Raw genomic sequence first — 7,026 nt, 5'->3', positions numbered from 1 at the left:
ACAGGTGGCGGGCTCCGGTTGGCTGCGGCGGCGGGGAAGGCGACGTGTCAGCGTGTGATTCGCCAGGGTGAGGTGGAGGCTGGACGTGTCCGGCGTCGGGCGGACGTGTCTGGCGGCGCGAGGAGGAAGACGCTAGGGTTTGCACCACGAATTTTGGGGGAGGGGACTTATTTATAGATAGGAGGAGCTAGGAGAGTCCAAATAAGGTGCGGTTTTCGGCCACGCGATAGTGATCGAACGACCGAGAGCATGGAGGGGGTTTGGATGGGTTATTGGGCCACTTTGGAGGGGTGTTGGGCTGCAACAAAAGAGGGCTTTATGGTTCTCCGGTTAACTGTTGGAGTATCAAACGGACTCCAAATGGCACGAAACTTGACAGGCGGTCTACCGGTGGTGTATCAAGGCCGCTTGGCAAACCACGGTCCATTCCGAGAAAGTTTAACACCTGCTCACAACAAGAGACAAAAGGGGGACGCCGAAGGACATAGGAGTGACGGATTGCAAAACGGACAACGGGGAAAATGCTCGAATGCATGAGACGGACACGTATAGAAAATGGGACGCACATGATGACATGATAAAATGCAACACGCAAGCAAATGGCATGGCAATGACGGCGAATAACTGACAGACACCTGGTGCATCGAATCCGGGGCGTTACAACTCTCCTCCACTAACAAGAGATCTCGTCCCGAGATCTTAGGACCAAGACGGAAGGGGAAAGGGATGAGTGAAACAAGAACTCAAGAGAAGAAGCAAAGAATCGAGAGCACTCGAGAAGAAGAGAGGAACGACGAGAATGAAGAGAATCGAAAGCTCATGGAATCAGATAGACTATGAAACCACTCTGGTTAGAACGAGATAAGAAACGAATAAGACTGGAAAAGGATTTAGGAAGCACTCCGGCTGAAACATGGAGGAATAGAACACGAGCTTGAGAGGATGGAATGATACTTTATGAAGACATGACACAAAAAACCCTCGAAAGAATTGAAAGAGTTGAATGAAAACAACGGAGAAGAAAATGACAACTTGTGCCATGAATGAAATTGAAAGAATCTTTAGAAGGAAGGTTTAAACGGAGTTGTTGAGACAATCAACAACGAAAAGAATAAGCTTGTTGTGGTCTTATAGGTAACATCTCAAAAATTTTGAGGTGATAACCGACCACAAACGGAAATGATTGGATAGCTTAGAAGAACGAAGAAATGCAAAACTCCACTTCAAAAGAATACGGAGAATTAATTGCACTTCGAGACGTGAGAAGAAAAGATACTTGAACTCCACCAACAAGATCTTGATGAACTCTTGAAGAATGAATAAAATCATGAAGAACCACCATGAAGAACTCCGGTGACAAAAAAGGATGATGAGATAGAATGAAGAATGAAAGAATAAGATTAAAGCCTTGCGATGATTTAGATGGAGGTTCCGTCGAAATGGCCGAGGGAATTTTGAGCTCCGGAAGAGAAAGATGAATCACTTGGAATCAAGAATTTATTCAACAAGAACAAACTCCGAAGGAAGGGATTAATCACTTGGATGAAATAAGAATAAGATTTATTGTATGTTTATCCTTCATCAAATTAAATTGATGACAAGCAATGGTTTTTGCATACTACTTATTCTTCTTGAAAAGGATAGAGAAGTGGCATGGCACCACCTTTAGGAAGGTCTTCAATGAAACACCGTTGGATTGAAAAGAACGAACGAATTAATATGGTAATCAAGGAAAAAGAATCTTGAACGAACCACCGTAAGAATTCGAAAATGACTGATGAAAGAGAATGAATCACCGGGAAGAATTAGTAGAACAAATATGCTTGAGGGGATTTAGATGCAGAAGGAGAAAGAGATCATGAGCTGATTAAAGAACACTTGAACGAAGCACCGGGATAATTGGATAATGGTAGCTGAAATGTGGGGACAAAGAATTCTTCTGGAATGATGGCCTCTGGTGAAAAGAAACGGAAAACAACTCCTGACCTACTCCGGATGGGTAAGAGAAGAATATCTGACAAAAGGAATAATTCGCGAGGAAAACAAGAAGCTAGAACCACGAAACTTCGAGAGAACAGACCAGATTTAGAGGAAAAACTCTTCTTCGGTCTTCAAATGTTGAGAAAGACGACGAGGAACACCATCAAAATTACTGAGGTACTCCAGGAGAATGAAAAAGAGGAAGGGTTGAACCAAAGATGAAAAGGATTTGAAAGCGATCTTGGAGATGGCATCTGACTAATGAAATTCATTCTTACGTTAAACTCGAAAAGAATTAGAGAATAGCTCCGGGGGAATTAGAAGTGTCAGGTAAGATCCTGGAAAAGACCCGTGGGTTAGGGCCCACTGAAGAGATAACACCGTTGGAAAGGGATGTTGAACAGATAAATGATGCACCGGAAGAATTGAAATATTTGAATGAGGTGACAACCTCGAATTAATTCGAACACAGGCGAATCTCCTGAGATGTCTTGCACATTCCGGAAGGACAAACTGGCGAGAGGCGAACGAGCAGGGAAAACACTTGATCCAAGGAAAAGAATGTGATCAACCCGAAAAAAACTTGAATTGAATCCACCGGAAAAGAAAAGAGATGAAGAATGACGAACGAGACGAGAATTCACCGGTTGAAATAATTTACGAAAGACTTAAGAGGTTCCGCACGAATGAAATTGATGCTCGAAACAGACTCAGGCTCCTAGAAGAAGAGGGTGGGAGGGCAGGAAAAAACAAAGGCAACTTGGAAGGGGAAACCGACGAATATCTTGAATAGAAAACACCGGTTGAAATCATTGAGGAAAGAAAGCAAAGACTTCGCACGAGTAGGATGGATACTCGATTACAGGCTCTGGCTCCAAGAAGAAAAGGGGTGGGCGGGTGGGAAAAGAAAACAACTGAGGATTGAACTTGGCAAAGATGAAGAGGCTTGAGTCAACTTAACGAGAAATGCACCGGATAAAAAGAGCTGAGCGCCAATGAACGGAAGCCAACTGCGTGAACCTAAAGAAAATTTTGAAGGGGAAGAGGAGTAATTAAAAACACCTACGTCAAGATTCCTCACCAGAGCGACGAAGGGGCTGAGGAGTAAAAAGAATTCCTACTCTCTGATATAACTAGACTCAGAAATCAGTTTTTTTTCTAGACTCAACAATGGCCAAACTACTCGATCAATCAAGGAGGCTCCTATGGTCGGTCGAGGCTCTGATACCAACTTGTCACGCCCAATATGCGATACTATCCTAAAGAGACTCGAAGGTCCCACCAAGGATAGAACCGCATATTGATACGCTTTTGCAAGGTGGATATCATTACATCAACATTACATAATAGATGGGGATACATACAAAAGGCATACAATGCCACACGAATACAACATCTTACATAAGAGCACCATCCGACTACGGATGAAACACAAACATAAACTCAAACGACATCCACCCTGCTAGCCCAGGCTGCCGACCTGGAACCTATCCCCTGATCGAAGAAGAAGCAGAAGAAGAACTCCAAAACAAGCAAACATCGCTCTCGCGTCATGATCATCGCATAACCTGTACCTGCAACTGTTGTTGTAGTAATCTGTGAGCCATGAGGACTCAGCAATCCCATTACCATGGGTATCAATACTAGCAAAGCTTAATGGGAGAGGAAGGGGTAAAGTGGTGAGGTTGCAGCAGCGACTAAGCATGATATGGTGGCTAAACATACGCAAATAAGAGCGAGAAGAGAGCAAACGGAACGGTCGTGAAGCTAGCAATGATCAAGAGGTGATCCTGAACTCCTACTTACGTCAAGCATAACCCAAAACCTTGTTCACTTCCCGGACTCCGCCGAAAAGAGACCATCACGGCTACACACACGGTTGATGCGTTTTAATTTGGATCTGGTGTCAAGTTATCTACATCCGGACATTAACAAATTCCCATCTGCCACATAACCGCGGGCACGGCTTTCGAAAGTTTATACCCTGCAGGGGTGTCCCAACTTAGCCCATGATAAGCTCTCGCGATCAATGAAGGATATTCCTTCTCCCAGGAAGACCCGATCAGACTCAGAATCCCGGTTTACAAGACATTTCGACAATGGTAAAACAAGACCAGCAAAGCCGCCCGAATGTGCCAACAAATCCTGATAGGAGCTGCACATATCTCGTTCTCAGGGCACACCGGATTGTCCAAACTTCCGGTAGGCCATCCCAGAGTTGCCCCTGGTGGCCACCGACGGCTGACAGGTTGGACCAACACTCACGACGAGCACTGGCCCGGGGGGCTAAATAAAGATGACCCTCGGGCTCCGGAAACCCAAGGGAAAAAGGGCTAGGTGAGGCAAATGGTAAAACCAATGTTGGGCCTTGCTGGAGGAGTTTTATTCAAAGCGAACTGTCAAGGGGGTCCCATAAATCACCCAACCGCGTAAGGAACGCAAAATCCGGGAACATAACACCGGTATGACGGAAACTAGGGCGGCAAGAGTGGAACAAAACACCAGGCATAAGGTCGAGCCTTCCACCCTTTACCAAATATATAGATGCATTAATTAAATAAGAGATATTGTGATATCCCAACATAATCTTGTCCATCATGGGGCAAACTTCAACTTCACCTGCAACTAACAACGCTATAAGAGGGGCTGAGAAAAATGGTAACATAGCCAAGCAACGGTTTGCTAGGAAGGGTAACAAAGGTTAGAGGCTGACATGGCAATTGGGAAGGCTTGAAGAACAAGTGATAGGAAGCACAGCATAGCGATAGAACGAAGCAACTAGCATAGCAATAATAGTAATGAGATCCAAGGAAATGGTCATCTTTCCTGAAATCCCGCAAGGAAGAAGAACAAGCCCATGAAGAAGATGAAGCCACGAAGACGAACCAAGCGTAGACGAACGAATCCTCACGATCGCAACAAAACGGGAACTATCGAGAAGAAGCACACAACATGGTAAACACACCACATGAACAAGGCATGATGCTCAATCAGGCATGATGCATGACAAAGCTATATGAAGCTACTCATGGCAATAGATGATGCAAACAAGAATAACATATCAAGGCAAGTTTAAATGAGGCCGGAAACAACATATAACTAATCCGGTAAGTCCTCATATGCAAATTTAGCAATTGGTCCAGAACTGAATAAACCTTATGTTCAAGTTGTTAAACAGAAAGTTAAGATGCACCAAGATGATCTACACGAGATTCTAGTCAAGTTACATATAAAGTTCATTTAGTTCGGAGCTACGGCCTAGAAGATATGAGCAAAACAAGTTAAGCATGGCATTGATGCAAAATGCATACAAACATCAAGCAAACACCTCAAAACAAGGATGCAACATGATAATATGAAACTACATGCAAAATCAAGCAAGTTTCATATAGAGCACACTCAAAACGGAGCAACGGTTCAACACATACACTCTATACAAGTTTAAAGGACAAGCTGTCCAAAACAGCAACTAGGCATCTAGCAAGCATCAAAACAACAAGCTACAACACCCCAACATAAGAAAAAAAGTCATGGGCATGATGTACAGGTAAAGCATGACAAAACATGAACACTGAGCCATCTCCAGAAATCACTAGAACATGCCCAAAAGGACATGACAAGATTGCAAATAATAACAGTTTCAGGCTTAGCAGAAATAACATCAGGTTGCAATGTTTAGAGCTATCAAACAACATGTTACAAGAACTTAACATGGCTAACAAAGGCTTGTCATGAATCTACTAATTTCATATAACATAAGTCCCTTACTGACCATGAGCCAAAAGGGCACAGAAAATATGATGACACCCATGTAAACATGGCAAATGATATGACAGATTCAGACATGGCAGGAACAACGATAAGTAGGCATATTGGTGAGCTTGAACCACTCACCACAGAGCAATAAATGGCATGGCAAGGCAACCAACAGTAAGATGGCATATTTATAAAGCTAAGCATGGCAATAGCAAGTTCATAGGGTGCATGGATCACTAGCAAAACACATGGCAAAACTGAACTTAATGTTAACATGCTGACAGCAACATTATTTAGCAACTTTGGAGCAAGATAACAACAAGTTACAGCAGGCTATAAATGCAACCAGGAGCATGAATGGATAGAGCATTATATTTATAACAAAACTTCCTTACTGAACATCTCCAGATTATGCATAGAATGACTTGTACCAGCAGGTTTACATAGCATCATGATATAGCAGATTCAGACTAGCAAAACAGTAACAGCAAGTACCCTACTTCACGAGCTCGATGCACTCACTAAAATACTCACAAAAATACATGGATGACACCAATGTAAATATGGCATGATGTATCACAAAACACATGTAGAGCTCATGCTCATAGGATGCACACACAAAATGCAATGAAAAAGACAAAATAGCAAGTTTTAACAGTTTCAGCAGATTAACATCATATAGCACTCTTGCAACGATGATAAGGGCATCAAGATGAACTCAAACAAGCATGGCACAATGGAATGAAATTAAGAGCATCTCATGGTGAACATTTTGATATATTATGAATACAAACCGGAGCTATATGCACGGAGCTATGACAGGTCAAAGTTAGCGCCAGAATGTAAGTAATCAGGGACTTGGACAAAAAATTACCTCCCGAAAATAGATCTAGGGTTTCGGGGCACGGTCTTCGAGGTTAGCCGGAGTTCTCGCCGGAGTTGAGGAGGGAGATGGGGTTGGCGAGGGAGAGGCCGGAGAAGACGCCGGCGAGGACGGGGAAGGCCGGAGGGAGTCGGGGCCGGCCGGGGATGGTCGGCGAGGAGGGCCGGAGGGAGGCAGTGGCCCTCCGGTGCGGTGGCGCGGCCGCGCCGGTGGAGATCCGGCGGGGCAGCGGGAAGTGGAGGCGGGGTGAGCGGACATCGCGGGAGGCGGCGCGGGGAGCTCGGCGGCGCTGGGAGGCGCCCGCGGGGCGGCGCGGCTGGACGGCGGAGGGCGGCGCGGACGTCGCCGAAGCTAGGCGCTGGGGCGGCGGCGGCAGGGGCGGCGGCGGCGAGCTCGGCGCCGGAGCG

Source organism: Triticum dicoccoides, chromosome 1B (genome assembly GCF_002162155.2).
Source record: "Triticum dicoccoides isolate Atlit2015 ecotype Zavitan chromosome 1B, WEW_v2.0, whole genome shotgun sequence".
In the NCBI taxonomy this organism is placed as follows: domain Eukaryota; kingdom Viridiplantae; phylum Streptophyta; class Magnoliopsida; order Poales; family Poaceae; genus Triticum; species Triticum dicoccoides.
Note: the sequence above shows the minus strand (reverse complement) of the source record.